Here is a 15,310-nt window from a genome sequence, read left to right on the forward strand (position 1 = left end):
ATGGAATTAAATTATGAGTTTATTTTAGTGCAAAAAAATGTTGAAGTCCATGCATAGCTCTTCATAATACAGTTTTCATTAATTTCTAAAGACCCTTGTATTAAAATGCATGTTTTTCACTTTCTGAAAATTACACTTTGAAAATAATCACCTACCATATTCCCACTGAAAGACCCTTCTACTCGTCAACTGTGGGAAGAAAATTTTTTGTTGTTTCTAGTCTAATCTAGACCTTCACAGTCACATTGGGATTTCCTAAGGGTCAACTCAGTGAAATGGCTCAATAAGCCTTTCAGAAGCTGATGTTTTACAAGTGCAAAAGAGTACGTAGAGAATATTCCAGTGAATGATCCATAGACTCATTAATCTAAAAAAATTCACAAAACTGCAAAGAAAACGGTGCAGTTTCCTTTTTCTATATATTGTTCATGTAGTAGCTCTGTTAAGAGAGAAGACTGAAATCAACCTCTGCCGTTGGGTCTCAGGCTTATCTCCAAAAAATAAAATCCTCACAGGGCTTTGAGGCCTACGCTCTGAATTCTGACACTGCACAGGACTTGCACAGGCAGCGTAGGGAGAGTAGAATTACCCATCTGGTAGTCAGGGAGGCTAGGGTGCGTGGTTTGAATGTCAAGGGCATTCCTAGGCTTGCTATAAACCTCATCCTGATTTTCCGTTTTCAGAATGTTGAACTGAAGTCTATTTCTCTGCAGTCTTAAGTTATTCCAGACCATGGATAGAATAATTTGCTCTTCCCACCCTCCCCAGACATGGAGCCACCAGGCAGATGACTGGCACTGTGCACACGTAACTTGCACACACACACGCTCAGCCCTTAACTAATGTAAAGGTCCCAACATAAACATTAGTTCTCATGAGTGATCCAAGGATTTTTAAAGGCTTTGGTACTATAAAAAAATATTTAGTCAGCTTGTGACAGCTACAATTCTGCTCCTGTTTCAGGTTTAAAAAAAAAAAAAAGAAAGAAAGAAAAAAAGGAAACCATATTCATTTCTTCCTTCCACAGCTCAGTGAAGTTCCAAATATTAGAAAGAATCCCTTAGCTTGCCTCATTGGTAGAAATGCCTGCTTGGGACATTCCTTAGACCACTTTAGTGGAAAACTGCATACCTTTGGGACTAAAGCATCCCCGCTCCAGTCTCCTGTCTCAGAACTGACTGAGAACTGTCTCCACAGATAGGAGGACTCTGTGCAAAAGCTCCCAGAGAAAACAACACAAAACCACACCTGACCCCCCACATGGAAGTTACATGTCCAGAGGAAAAACACAGCCTCTGAGATAGTAGCATCCCTCAACGTCTCTTTTGCTTTTTCCTACTATAAACTCTTTCTTTAAAAAAATAATTTAAAAAATTGCTGGAGGACGTGTGCATCACTGGAGGAGCGGTGACGATAGCTCCCTCACATGGGGAATGGCCATGCCACAATTCCTTCTCCTCCATCTCTCCTTCCTTTCGGGAAAGTGAGAAAGCAAGCCATTAGGTCTAGGACTCAAACCCTGGTTGGCCATGTGGGAGTCCAGCACCCCAGCCACCGCCACCTGCTGGCCCCCATAACTACCTTCTAAGACATACGTGTCTGTTTCCATTTTACTCAAGAAAACAAAGGAAACTCTTCTGCCTGTGAAATTGGATAGTTGTCAGTATAACGCGTGTGGTAACTTTCTCCAAGTTTCCATCCTTACAAGGAAAGAAGCCCTCCGTGTAGGAAATAGAAAAGCTGACACGGCCTTTCCTATCAAGATGCCTGTGCTCCTGGTGGTTTTACTGCAGCAGCTTGTGCTTATTTTGTTGTTTTATTTGGCAATGAGCAAGCAAGGAAAACAAGGGTATTAATAATGATAATCGACACTTGAACTTTCTGGGTACATTGTGTACTTGTACCCGAGCGCTGAATAGAATTTTTAAAAAGGATTATTTGTATATGTGTGGGAATGAAACTAAAAATCGCCATGAACTTAAATCGTTCACTTACCTTTGTCCTAGAAAAACACATTTTCATCTCTGTGGCATTTTAATTCTTCTTTTCTTTCCTAATTTTGGTGTTTGAAAGTTTTGTTTTGTTTTGTTTTGTTTTTTTATGTCATGAAATAACTTTAGTTATGTATTCTGCAACCCTGACCACAAAGCCCTGGAGCTCACCAATTAAAAACACAGCAGCAAAGAACTGAAGCAATGTGATGATTTTCCATTGATGAAATAGTTTCCATCAGCGAGCTCCTTGCAAAATGGTAGTCCTATCTACTGACTCAGGTGCCATAAATCTGATCAACTTTCTGATTTTGCAGCAAATCCTACCTGCTGGGGTCTTGGTTGTTGATTTGGGGGTTCTGGTTTGCCAGCCCTGTGTTGTTCCCTGGACCCTCACTCCCTAACAAGAAAGGTAACTGTAAAAGCTGGGAAAGCAGGGGTCCTGGCAGGAGCCTACTGAGAATGGTACCATCTATGAACAATGATCTATGGAATTCAAATTCTGGAGCAGCTGAAATATGCTGCATAAGTTTTCCTGGCATAACAAGAATCTCCCTGCAAAAGTTTACCAGAAAAGGAATCCCTAAGGTGGGGAGCTGGTCTCCACATTTTTGCATCAGATGGCCAACATTTCTGAGAAAAACCATGCTATGAGCTCTTCAGAGAAATAAGCTGACATCATAGGGTTGAAGGTCTAACTGCCTCAAGACTCTAGTGCTCCAGGAAGCTGCCAAATTCACTCATTGTTTAAAACTCTAGTTTGGAGTTGCATTTGCTGATGGCTCCTTCAAACAAATGGAGAACAGCTAGACAGTTGTTTCCTATTAAGAAAAACTTTTAAGATGTTAGTTCAGAGGCTGCTCAGATGTAGCTGTCAGTGAATTAAAAGTGTTTCAGATTATAATTAAAAGGTGTGTTCTTCCATCAAGAAGAAAACAACAGCCTGTATGCCACTCATTATTTAATCAGAAAGGAAATGGACCAAATAAAACAATTGTGCACTTCTCTTATGTGAGAGAAAAATTATGAGCATTACACAAAAGGGGGTCTTCAAAAGGTTCTTAAAACTTTGTATTATGAAAAATCTATACATGGATACTTAAATTTTGTTTCAAAATAAACTCAAGCTGTAATTGATTTCTCCATGAACTTCAAGTACTCTTGAATGTATTTCGTAAATATATTAAGTGATCTCCTACTACTTTGAATGTCTGGATAACAAGAATCAAATAAAAAATGCCTAACTTGTTTGTCAAAAACAAAACAAACAAACAAAACAAAAACAAATGGAGAAGTTGAACTCCTGGAAAAAATGCCCTCCCCTGTGAGGTACACCAATGTCAGCAGTTCAGATGATTAACACAGTGGTGGTACACATTCAGGGGCTCTCTAGCAGCAATTGTATATTCACCCCTGAGTCCTTTTCCCCTCATAGTTTGGCCTTCTTAACTGGCCTGACCTGCTTGGCTGCACCTATGGGGTTTTAAAAATTACTAGAGGGAGTAAATTGAAGCTAGAAGGTGGTTAGGTATTTAAATGACTTACTCCAATCCCTAAACACTCCATCCCTGGTTCTCTACCTTCTTTTCTTGAAATGCCAGAAAGTGGAAGTGCATGAGAGAGAGAGAAAACACATGCCAATTGGGCGTGGTAATGCTGCAATCCTTTTTCCCTTCATTTCTCCATTCCATCAGGATTTGGGCCATAAATGCGCATCTACTCAGTATGTTTTTCAAGCTGCAGGGACCAGAATTCCAAACACAGGCAGCCATGTGGGACCTGGTTTCCTATACACAGGGTTTAACCACTGCACTATGGGTGTGGCCTTTTTTTTTTTTTTTTAACAAAAGCACAATATACACATGGAATAAAATTTATCAGAGTAAAAACACTTTTTTAAATTTATGATTCCATCAACTATCATGTTACTGATTTCCTTTCAGATTTTTCTGTGTTGAAATATGTTATTTAGTATTGTAAATAGTATGTATTATATTATAAATTATATTGTATTATAAAGTATCATGAATCAACATGCTTACTATAAACAATACACATACAGAAATGAATAAAGGAGAAAGTGATGCTTATTTAAGCCCTATCCTAGGGTTTACTGTTGTGAAAAGCTAGATATATCATATATATTATATATACATTTATAATCTTGATATGTAGTATCTGATATATATTTATTGCATAGTATATACTATATATGCTGATTTTTGTTTACTAAATGGCTTATATCATACCTATTATTCTGTAATTTGCTTCCCCCCACACATAACAATATACCAGATATCTTTCAATATTCAGATATATATGTACTCCACTTTTAAAATGACTATATAGTGTTTCATTGTTTGAGTGCACCATAATTTTTTTTTTTTTTTGATTTTTGCCATTGGGAGCATATGCTGACCATAGAGACAGTAAGAGGGAAAGTGAGAAAATCACTCCCCAGGAGAGATGGCCATACCACAATCCCTTCTTCTTAATTTTCCTCCTGGAGTTTTTGGGCATGCATGCACATGCACCTGATGTGATTTTCAAGATGCCAGGTCTGGGGCTAAAACTGCAGTCAGCTATGTGGGAATCCACTGCCTTAACCACTGGTCCCACAACATACTTTTCTTTTTTTTAGAATTATTTTATTTATTTATTTGTTTGGTTGTTTTTTTTATTTATTTAAATTTGACCAGAGAGGGAGAGGGAGTGAGGGAGAGATACAGAGTGGAGAGAAAGCAGACTGTCAGATCCACTGCCTTAAGCACTGGTCCCACAACATACTTTTCTTTTTTTTTTTTTTAGAATTATTTTGTTTAAGTTTATTTATTTATTTACTTATTTATTTAAATTTGACCAGAGAGGGGGAGTGAGTGAGAGAGAGAGATACAGAGTGGAGAGAAAGCAGACCGGCTTGGTCAGCCTTCAACCACCACACCATCTGCCAGCCCCATCTTTTTTTTTTTTTTGGAGAGGTTTTCACTATAGGGTGCATGTGCTCGTCAGAAAGAGACAGAGAGAGACAGAGATACAGAATGTGAGAAGTCATGCCCCAGGGGGAATGACCACCCCACAATCCCTTCTCCATTCTCCTCTTGGGATCTTAGGCACACATACAAACACACCCAGCATGAGTTTAAGCCACCAGGACTGGAACTCGAACTATGGTCAACTACATGAGAGTCCAGCGACATAGCCATTATACCAACTGCTGGTCCCATACATGTTTTTTTCCCCAAGATTTTTGCTATAGGGAGCGTGCACTTACTAGAGAGACAGAAAGCGAGAAATCATCCACCCAGGGAAGATGGCCACACTGCAATCCCTTCTCCTCTTAGGATTTTGGGCACATGCGCACACGTGCCCAACATGAGTTATAAGACACCAGTCTGGGACCTGAACATTGTTGACTACATGGGAGTCCAGTGACTTAACCATTATGCCATCTGCTGGTCCCTGTACCATACGTTTTAATCTAATCCCTACTGGTGAAGATTTGTTGTTGCTAATTTTTGGTGTTATTAACAATGTAGTAGGTATCCTTGTATATTTATCTTTATAAGCCTATTTAGGAAGTGGAATTGTCAGATCAAAGAATATTATGCATACATGTTTGACTATAGTCATATTAGGTTGTTGGGAAAGTCATGACATGTTTTACTATGCAAAAAAATGTGTCATGATTTTCCTGATAACCTTATATGACTATATTTTAGAGAGGTTTTTGCTATGCAAAAATATGTCATGACTTTTTGCTATGTGAAAATGTGTCATGACATATTAGGTTGTCAGGAAAGTCATGACATATTTTTGCATAGTAAAAATCCAATAATTGCTTCCTATATTATATCCTTCAGTTCTACTAAGTAGTGGTTACATTAACTTTGTAAGAATCATTTGAATGGCTATATAAGATTCCACCTAGTGAATCCATACTTCTAAATCATACAAATATAGCTATATAAGTCATTAGAGCTGATATTAATCTTGCAAGCAGAACACAAGACACATATCCATCACTGTTTTTCGCTATTAGTGGCTAACTTTAACCACATCCTGAGTCTCAGAGTGACTATGTGTCCTTCACAAGTATCTGAAAGAGATACTTGTATATAAGTAATTTTTTAAAAGTTGCATTATATTTAAAAGGCAAGAAAAGATAAAAAAGTGAAGGAGACAAAAAAGTCACATTTCACAATTTTGCTAAGGAGATAAGTCACTATTTCAAAATGAAAAAAATTGTCAATAGCAAATTCAAACTACTTAAACTGTATATTTCACTGAAAAATACTTTTTTTTGAAAATAGTCACTATTGTTTATGAGAGTTCATCCAGGAACCCACAATATTTTCTGGTCATAATATTTGCTGACCCAGTTTCTCATATACTTGTTTATGCGTACGTCGCTCCTGGAGACATGTCTGATGACAGCTATCACATAGGCTTAAACGATTGTTATTAAAAACTCTATACACTAGGGCCAGCAGGTGGCTCAGAGGTCAAGGTGGCTGGGCTTCCACATGGCTGACTGCAGTTCAAGTCCTGGACTTGGCAGCTTGCTTTCTCGCTTTCCTTCTCTCTCTCTGGTCAACTTCAAAAAAATAAATTAAATAACGACAATGAATAATGTTAAACAAACTAATAAAAGAAAACAAACTAGAAACCCCCCTATACACTGCAGACTGATGAGACTGTTTAAACTACTAGAGCTCTTCAAAAATGTCATGGAAAATGTATATTATTTTAAAAATTATGTATTTCAAATATTTTTGTACCAAAATAAACTTATACTTCAATTCCATTCCTCCAAAACTGAAGTCCCCTCATATGTCTCCATGCTGCAGTAAATCACACTTCAATCAAGAATCTGCTTCCTAGAACCATCAAACATATTAATGGACTTTGCATTTATGGAAGATTTCATTAATTTGCTCTTGTCCAGAACTCATGATTATTGAAAATGAAAAAAACTGGAAGGTTTTAATTCAAATAAAATTGTATATAGAAACCTAATATGTAAAACATTTAAAAACAATCTGCTATGGTCCAAGCTAGACCAGGGCTCAGACCTCCTCTTTCTCAGGAGTCTCCTTTCCCCAGTACTGGGTCCTTGGGGCACCTCCACAGACTGCAGTTGGATCTAATCATATCATCTTTTTTTTGTCATTTATTTTATTTTATTTTTAAGCTTCAAGTACTTTTTAAAAATTTTATATATTTAATCACTGTACTTTACCACAGCTTGTAAAAAGAATTTTCCCAGCACAACTACACTACATACCAGTCCGGTTAAAGATATTATCATATACATTATCAACAAACAATCCTCCATTTCTGTGTCCCTTAAACGTCTTATCTATTTTTCTCCTTCACTCTCTTCCTTTCACCCTCTCCTACGTCCCATGCTCTTCCCACACTGTCTCCAGTAACGGCAATGTTCTCCACGTTTCTACATCTTTTCCAGTCTTTCAGTTTTTTCCATAGAGTGCAAGCATTTGGTATATGTTAAGTGGGGACATTATATCATCTTGCCCCTCTGTCCCCCTAGCCTAGTGATTGTACAGTGCCTTCCTGCGGCTGCTAATATCTATGATGTTTAACACCCCTATGGGCTTTTCAGCTACTCACTCATCACTCATGTCATCATTTTCCCTTCATTAAATTCTATTCTAAGTACTTAGTATGGTATCTGCTTTCTTTGTTAGGTTTTGGCTGATACAGGGCTCCAGTCACAGGGCTTCTTAGGGTTCAGAACTAGGCCTCCAGTCAGCCCTAGGGGAGGTGGGACTGGCAAGAACAAGGCAAGCAAGACTCCAGTCTTGAGATAGGACTCTTGTGAATATGCCTCAGGATTCTCTAAACGTGTGATGAAGCTTAGAAGCTTGGTGCTTTCCCCTTAGGCTGCATCCTGTGGCCTTCAGAAAAAGTCACAGGGTATAGTATCTTACGGGAGCCATACCACTGGAGTGTCCAACACACAGAAGTTACTTACTAAATATTGATTGATTGGAGGGATGTAAATAATTTGCAAAGGAACTATCTGATCAGATTTAGAGAGAAGATTTGAAAGGTTATTTTTTTACACTATCCTATGACTATTTCTGGCATAAAAAAGAGATGACAGGTTATTTTTCTAAAGATACTTATTTTTATTCTTTCGGCACCCAGAATTTTAAAAAATTAAACATTATTTTCTTAGAATGAAGGCAGGTTTTTTTTTTTTTTTTGCTTTGGAAAAAAAAAAAAAACCTAGAAAATCAGGCTTGTGAACTAAGAATTTATTTTTATCTGACTAGCTATGAACATTTGTAAGTATCTTCCTTTTAACAAATACATGTTAATAAGTCAAGCAATGTCAGATGCTTGTTATAACTGATCTGTATCACAGTTTTGTAGTAAAATTAACATTCCTAAGAAACTGAAAGCCGTTTTCTGCAAGAACAATTAAGACTCAGGAGAAAGTAAGATGCGTTGGGATTAGTAAATTGATCTCAAAATGTATAGTAACTCTTTTTTTTTTTTTTTTAAGTTTGCTATAGGACACATGCACTTGCCAGAGAAAGAGAGAAAGAGTGAGAAAGCAACCCCTTGAGGGGATGGCCATGCCACAGTCCCTTTATTTTTGCTTTCCTCTCAGGATTTTGAGCATGCATGCACAAACCCCTGGCATGTTCTTCAAACTGCAAAGTACAGGATTCAAACTAAGTAGTCAACTATGTGGGATTCAGTTGCCTTAACCACCATTCCACCAACTAGCCCCAATATATTTTTTTAAAAGAAAGAATAGTAACAGTGCTAACGTTATAGAGGAGAACTGACACATTGGTTTAGAGTGTATTAAAATGATAACTTCTGTTCATCAAATGACAACCAACAAAAGGCATATTTCCAAAATATATTAAGATTTCCTAGAAATCTATAAGAAAAAGAGATGTAATTAAATAGAAAAATGCCCTAAAGGGGCCTGCCCCATGGTCTGGTGGTTAAAGTGACTAGATTCCACATGATTGATCACACAGTTCAAGTCCTAGACCCAGTAGTTTGAGAAACATGCCATGTACATGTGAATGCATGCCCAAAATCCAAAAAGGAGGGAGAAATGGAGAAGATATTGCAGTATGATAATTCTCCATGGGGAGAGTAAGTTTTCACCTCTCACCTCTCTTTTGTTTCCCCTCCCCCCCCTCTCTGGTGAGCACACACATCCTATAGAAAAAAAATGTTTAATAAAAATTAAATTAGAAGTACTGGTGAGGATCCAGAGTAACTGAAATCCTCATAAATTGCTGGCAGGAGTAGTACAGTACAGACATTTTGGAAAATCGGACATCTCCAATAAAGATGAACACATCCATACTTCATGGCCCAGCATTACCACCGCCAAGAGTAACCCAACAGAACACGTTCATTCACCAAAAGACATGGGCGCAATGCATGACAGCCCCAAACCTGGAAACCGCGCGGTGCCCATAAACAACAGAATGCATGGACAGACTGTGTCACAGTCACAGCATGGGAAGCTCTACGACAATAAGGATGAATGACTGATGGAGCTCACAAAAATAATGTTAAAAGATGATGTGCATACTACACAATTTCATTGATATTGAGTACATACTGTACAATTCCATTCATATAATTTGAAATACATGCATTTGTTATGCTTTACAGGTTCTGATGAGCCTTGTGAACAAGTTTGCTTATTTGGCTTATATGTCTACAGCACTTGCGGCTAATTAAGTATAGCATTTGTACCTGTGCTTCCCTCTTTAAACAAATCTGTAGGCAAAATAATGGCCTCACCCCAAAGATATCCATGTCCTAATTACTACAGTCTGTGCATATATTACTCTGTATGGCAAAAGGAACTTTGTAGTGTGGTTCAATTAAGGGCCATGAGAAAGGGAGATTATCCTGATTTACCCAGGTGAGCCCAATATAAAATCATGTGTCTTTAAAATTGGAGGACCTTGGAGCCTGTCTGTAATTCGAGCCAAGAAAGTGAAGATGGCCACCAAATTGGGCCCTGGATGCAACCAACAGGTTCCTATCGCATGTAAGTCATGTCCCTGTGGTTACATATTTATTAGCAGAAGACTTTTAAATGCAAAATACTCAGAGAGATCACCACCTTCTACAGAAAACAAGTGTGAAGCCAAGAGGAGGTGAACCGAGAGAGGAGAGAGAAGATAAATTCTACTGTAAACAAAGATTTAGAAAACAGAAAGTAACAGCCATTCAGATTATATCAGATAAGGAAGCGGAAGACCTAAAAGTGCATCTGCCAAAAAACATGAGGAAGAAAGAGCTTGGCTTAAGGTGAAGATGTTAACATAATTGTAGAGTCACCATTGATCAGAAGGGATCATCTTCTAGGAGAAACAGGAAAAAGAAATAGACATCTATGCTAACCTTTCTGATGAAAAGGCTTTTGTGTTTTCAGTGGCCTTGGCAGAAATATAAATAGAAAAATTATTAAAAAAAAAAAAAAATTGGAGGACCTCTCCTGACATGGTTGGGGGAGAGATTACTATGGGACAACAGTCAGAGAGATGTTTCTTAAAAGTAAGGCAGGTTTTTTTTTTTTTTGCTTTGGAAAAAAAAAAAAAACCTAGAAAATCAGGCTTGTGAACTAAGAATTTATTTTTATCTGACTAGCTATGAACATTTGTAAGTATCTTCCTTTTAACAAATACATGTTAATAAGTCAAGCAATGTCAGATGCTTGTTATAACTGATCTGTATCACAGTTTTGTAGTAAAATTAACATTCCTAAGAAACTGAAAGCCGTTTTCTGCAAGAACAATTAAGACTCAGGAGAAAGTAAGATGCGTTGGGATTAGTAAATTGATCTCAAAATGTATAGTAACTCTTTTTTTTTTTTTTTAAGTTTGCTATAGGACACATGCACTTGCCAGAGAAAGAGAGAAAGAGTGAGAAAGCAACCCCTTGAGGGGATGGCCATGCCACAGTCCCTTTATTTTTGCTTTCCTCTCAGGATTTTGAGCATGCATGCACAAACCCCTGGCATGTTCTTCAAACTGCAGAGTACAGGATTCAAACTAAGTAGTCAACTATGTGGGATTCAGTTGCCTTAACCACCATTCCACCAACTAGCCCCAATATATTTTTTTAAAAGAAAGAATAGTAACAGTGCTAACGTTATAGAGGAGAACTGACACATTGGTTTAGAGTGTATTAAAATGATAACTTCTGTTCATCAAATGACAACCAACAAAAGGCATATTTCCAAAATATATTAAGATTTCCTAGAAATCTATAAGAAAAAGAGATGTAATTAAATAGAAAAATGCCCTAAAGGGGCCTGCCCCATGGTCTGGTGGTTAAAGTGACTAGATTCCACATGATTGATCACACAGTTCAAGTCCTAGACCCAGTAGTTTGAGAAACATGCCATGTACATGTGAATGCATGCCCAAAATCCAAAAAGGAGGGAGAAATGGAGAAGATATTGCAGTATGATAATTCTCCATGGGGAGAGTAAGTTTTCACCTCTCACCTCTCTTTTGTTTCCCCTCCCCCCCCTCTCTGGTGAGCACACACATCCTATAGAAAAAAAATGTTTAATAAAAATTAAATTAGAAGTACTGGTGAGGATCCAGAGTAACTGAAATCCTCATAAATTGCTGGCAGGAGTAGTACAGTACAGACATTTTGGAAAATCGGACATCTCCAATAAAGATGAACACATCCATACTTCATGGCCCAGCATTACCACCGCCAAGAGTAACCCAACAGAACACGTTCATTCACCAAAAGACATGGGCGCAATGCATGACAGCCCCAAACCTGGAAACCGCGCGGTGCCCATAAACAACAGAATGCATGGACAGACTGTGTCACAGTCACAGCATGGGAAGCTCTACGACAATAAGGATGAATGACTGATGGAGCTCACAAAAATAATGTTAAAAGATGATGTGCATACTACACAATTTCATTGATATTGAGTACATACTGTACAATTCCATTCATATAATTTGAAATACATGCATTTGTTATGCTTTACAGGTTCTGATGAGCCTTGTGAACAAGTTTGCTTATTTGGCTTATATGTCTACAGCACTTGCGGCTAATTAAGTATAGCATTTGTACCTGTGCTTCCCTCTTTAAACAAATCTGTAGGCAAAATAATGGCCTCACCCCAAAGATATCCATGTCCTAATTACTACAGTCTGTGCATATATTACTCTGTATGGCAAAAGGAACTTTGTAGTGTGGTTCAATTAAGGGCCATGAGAAAGGGAGATTATCCTGATTTACCCAGGTGAGCCCAATATAAAATCATGTGTCTTTAAAATTGGAGGACCTTGGAGCCTGTCTGTAATTCGAGCCAAGAAAGTGAAGATGGCCACCAAATTGGGCCCTGGATGCAACCAACAGGTTCCTATCGCATGTAAGTCATGTCCCTGTGGTTACATATTTATTAGCAGAAGACTTTTAAATGCAAAATACTCAGAGAGATCACCACCTTCTACAGAAAACAAGTGTGAAGCCAAGAGGAGGTGAACCGAGAGAGGAGAGAGAAGATAAATTCTACTGTAAACAAAGATTTAGAAAACAGAAAGTAACAGCCATTCAGATTATATCAGATAAGGAAGCGGAAGACCTAAAAGTGCATCTGCCAAAAAACATGAGGAAGAAAGAGCTTGGCTTAAGGTGAAGATGTTAACATAATTGTAGAGTCACCATTGATCAGAAGGGATCATCTTCTAGGAGAAACAGGAAAAAGAAATAGACATCTATGCTAACCTTTCTGATGAAAAGGCTTTTGTGTTTTCAGTGGCCTTGGCAGAAATATAAATAGAAAAATTATTAAAAAAAAAAAAAAATTGGAGGACCTCTCCTGACATGGTTGGGGGAGAGATTACTATGGGACAACAGTCAGAGAGATGCCACACTGCTAGCTTTGGAGGTGTGGAGGGGGGCCATGAGCCAAGGAATGTGGCAGCCTGTGGAAGCTGGAAACACATTCTCCCCTAGAGCTTCCAGAAAAGAATGCAATCGTGCCAACACCTTGATTTTATCCCAGCAAGACACGTGTACTTCTGACCTACAGAACTGCAAGATACATTTGTGTTGCTTGAAGCCACGTTGATGGCAAATTTTTTATAAATGCTGCAAAGCTTCCTTCTGATTTTTAGCTGGAAATGCTACTCTTTAAAAATCTTATGCTTTCATTCTTTATGGGTTGATACTGTCAATAGCTGCAGCAAAATGATCCTAGAATGTTGGAAGTTTGATGAGATGGAGAATTATTGTCTGTCTTGAATCAAAGCAGAAATGCAAGGAGTAAAGGGTGGAGAGGCCTTACTGGAGTTCAAACCCTTACTGTCCTTGGAGGCTGTCATGAAAACCACTGCTTCTCCAAGGTACAGAAGCCAAGAAAATGCTCCTACTATGTAAGTCTACTCTTGATGTAGCAACACAAATGCCTTCACAATAGGGAATTTGTTTGTTTGTCATAGGGTGCTTGTGCTTGCCAGAGAGAGACAGAGAGAAGGGAAGTGAGAAATCATCCCCCCTCCCCCAGGAAAGATGGCCACAAGACAATCCCTTCTCCTCTCAGGATTTTGGGCACACATGCACACATGCCTGGCATGAGTTTCAAGCCACTGGGTCTCAGACTCAAACTGTGCAGTAGACCATGTGGGAGTCCACTGCCTTAACCATCCTGCCACCTGCTGACCCCCAGGAAATCATTCAAACAAGCATATGGTGTAACAATGATCTTAAAAACCTATTCGTGCATTTGAGAACTGGCTATACCTCCCTGACTTGGGGCCAACAGATGATCTCTCTAAGGTCCCTAAAGGTGAAATAATATTATAATCAAGTAAGGAACACAACTGTTTTTAGCAACCTGCAAAGTAATAACTTGGGAGTGTGTAATCAGTGGTAACCTACTCTCTCCATCCGTATTCTCTGATAGAGACCTTTTTTATTTTTTCCCTCAACTGTTTTTTTTTTTTTGAGAGGTTTTTGCTATAGGGCACGTGCACTCACCAGACAGACAGAGAGAGACAGAGAGACTAAAACAGAGAAACCACCCCCCAGCGTGGATGGCCACACCACAATCCCTTCTCCTCCATTCTCCTCTCAGGATCTTGGGCACGCACACACACGCGCCCAGCGTGAGTTTAAACCACCGGGTCCGGGACTTGAACCATGGTTGACTACGTGGGAGTCCAGCGACATAGCCATTAGGCTAACTGCTGGTCCCTTCCCTCAACTGTTTTTAAAGTTGTATGTAATTACAGCTTTGAAACAGGTTTCCTAGCCTAAATCTTGATATAGGTATCCTGGAACAGCAACTGGAGCTAATAGTTGATACACAAAATCCTCATGTCATCAGTTATGGGTACTTAGTAATTTCTGTTTAAAACAGTTTGGTGGGACCAGATGGCATAATGGCATAAACTCCCATGTATTCCACCATGGTTTAAGTCCTGGACCTGGTGGCTTAAAACTCATGCCAGGAATGTGTGCGTATGTGTCAAGACTTCTGAGAGAAGAATAGAGGGGAAGGGATTGTGGCACGGTCATCCCTACTTAGGGGTGGTGATTTCTTACTTTCTGTCTCTCTCTCTGTTTCTCCAACAAGCACATGCACCCTATAGCAAAAATCTCTCTCTCTAAAAAAAGTGAAAAATAGTTTGGCAATATTTTGTAAAATTGAACATAGGCATATCTGTATTAGTTTTCTATGGTTGGTACAAGAAATCACCACAGACTTGATTTTAAAACAATAGAAATTGATTCTCTCACAGTTCTGCAGACCAGACATCCAAAATCAGTTACACTAGACCTCTGGTAACTCCTTCTGCCTCCCATTTACAAGGACATACGTGATTATAACTAGGGACTACCAAGATAATCCAGTTTAATCTCCCTACCTCAAGATCCTTCACTTATTTATATCTTTAAAGACTCTTTTTCCATGTAAGGTAACTATCGCAGGTTGGGAACCCATTCTTAGCCTACCATAATACCCACTCCCGTTAAGTGCTGTAGAGATACTTCTGCTTAAGTGCACTGGGAAGCATGTATTAGAATGTTCTTAGGTACATTTTTCAAAATGCAAAAAGCCTGAAAACTTTCAGATGTCTATTGGTATATGAGTAGATAAGTTAAGGGTGGCATATCCACAGAAACAGAAATTTTTCCATCAGTGAGACTGATGGAGCGATAGCAACAGGCAAAAAACATAACTATTATAAACAATGATGAGTGAAAAAAATACGAATCTTCACTTGGTGCGTATGGTATGATACTATTTTTATAAAGCTCAAAAT

The 15,310-nt window shown here is 38.5% G+C and overlaps 2 pseudogenes; both read left to right on the forward strand.

The window, feature by feature from the left end:
- The first annotated feature begins 9,889 nt into the window (after nucleotides 1-9,889).
- Nucleotides 9,890-10,504, forward strand: LOC102485570 (UPF0547 protein C16orf87 homolog pseudogene; annotated as a pseudogene).
- A 1,746-nt stretch (nucleotides 10,505-12,250) lies between these two features.
- On the forward strand, nucleotides 12,251-12,865 carry LOC102486009 (UPF0547 protein C16orf87 homolog pseudogene; annotated as a pseudogene).
- Nucleotides 12,866-15,310: the final 2,445 nt, after the last annotated feature.

The sequence above is a fragment of the Tupaia chinensis genome, unplaced genomic scaffold (genome assembly GCF_000334495.1).
Source record: "Tupaia chinensis unplaced genomic scaffold, TupChi_1.0 Scaffold000251_1, whole genome shotgun sequence".
NCBI lineage: Eukaryota > Metazoa > Chordata > Mammalia > Scandentia > Tupaiidae > Tupaia > Tupaia belangeri.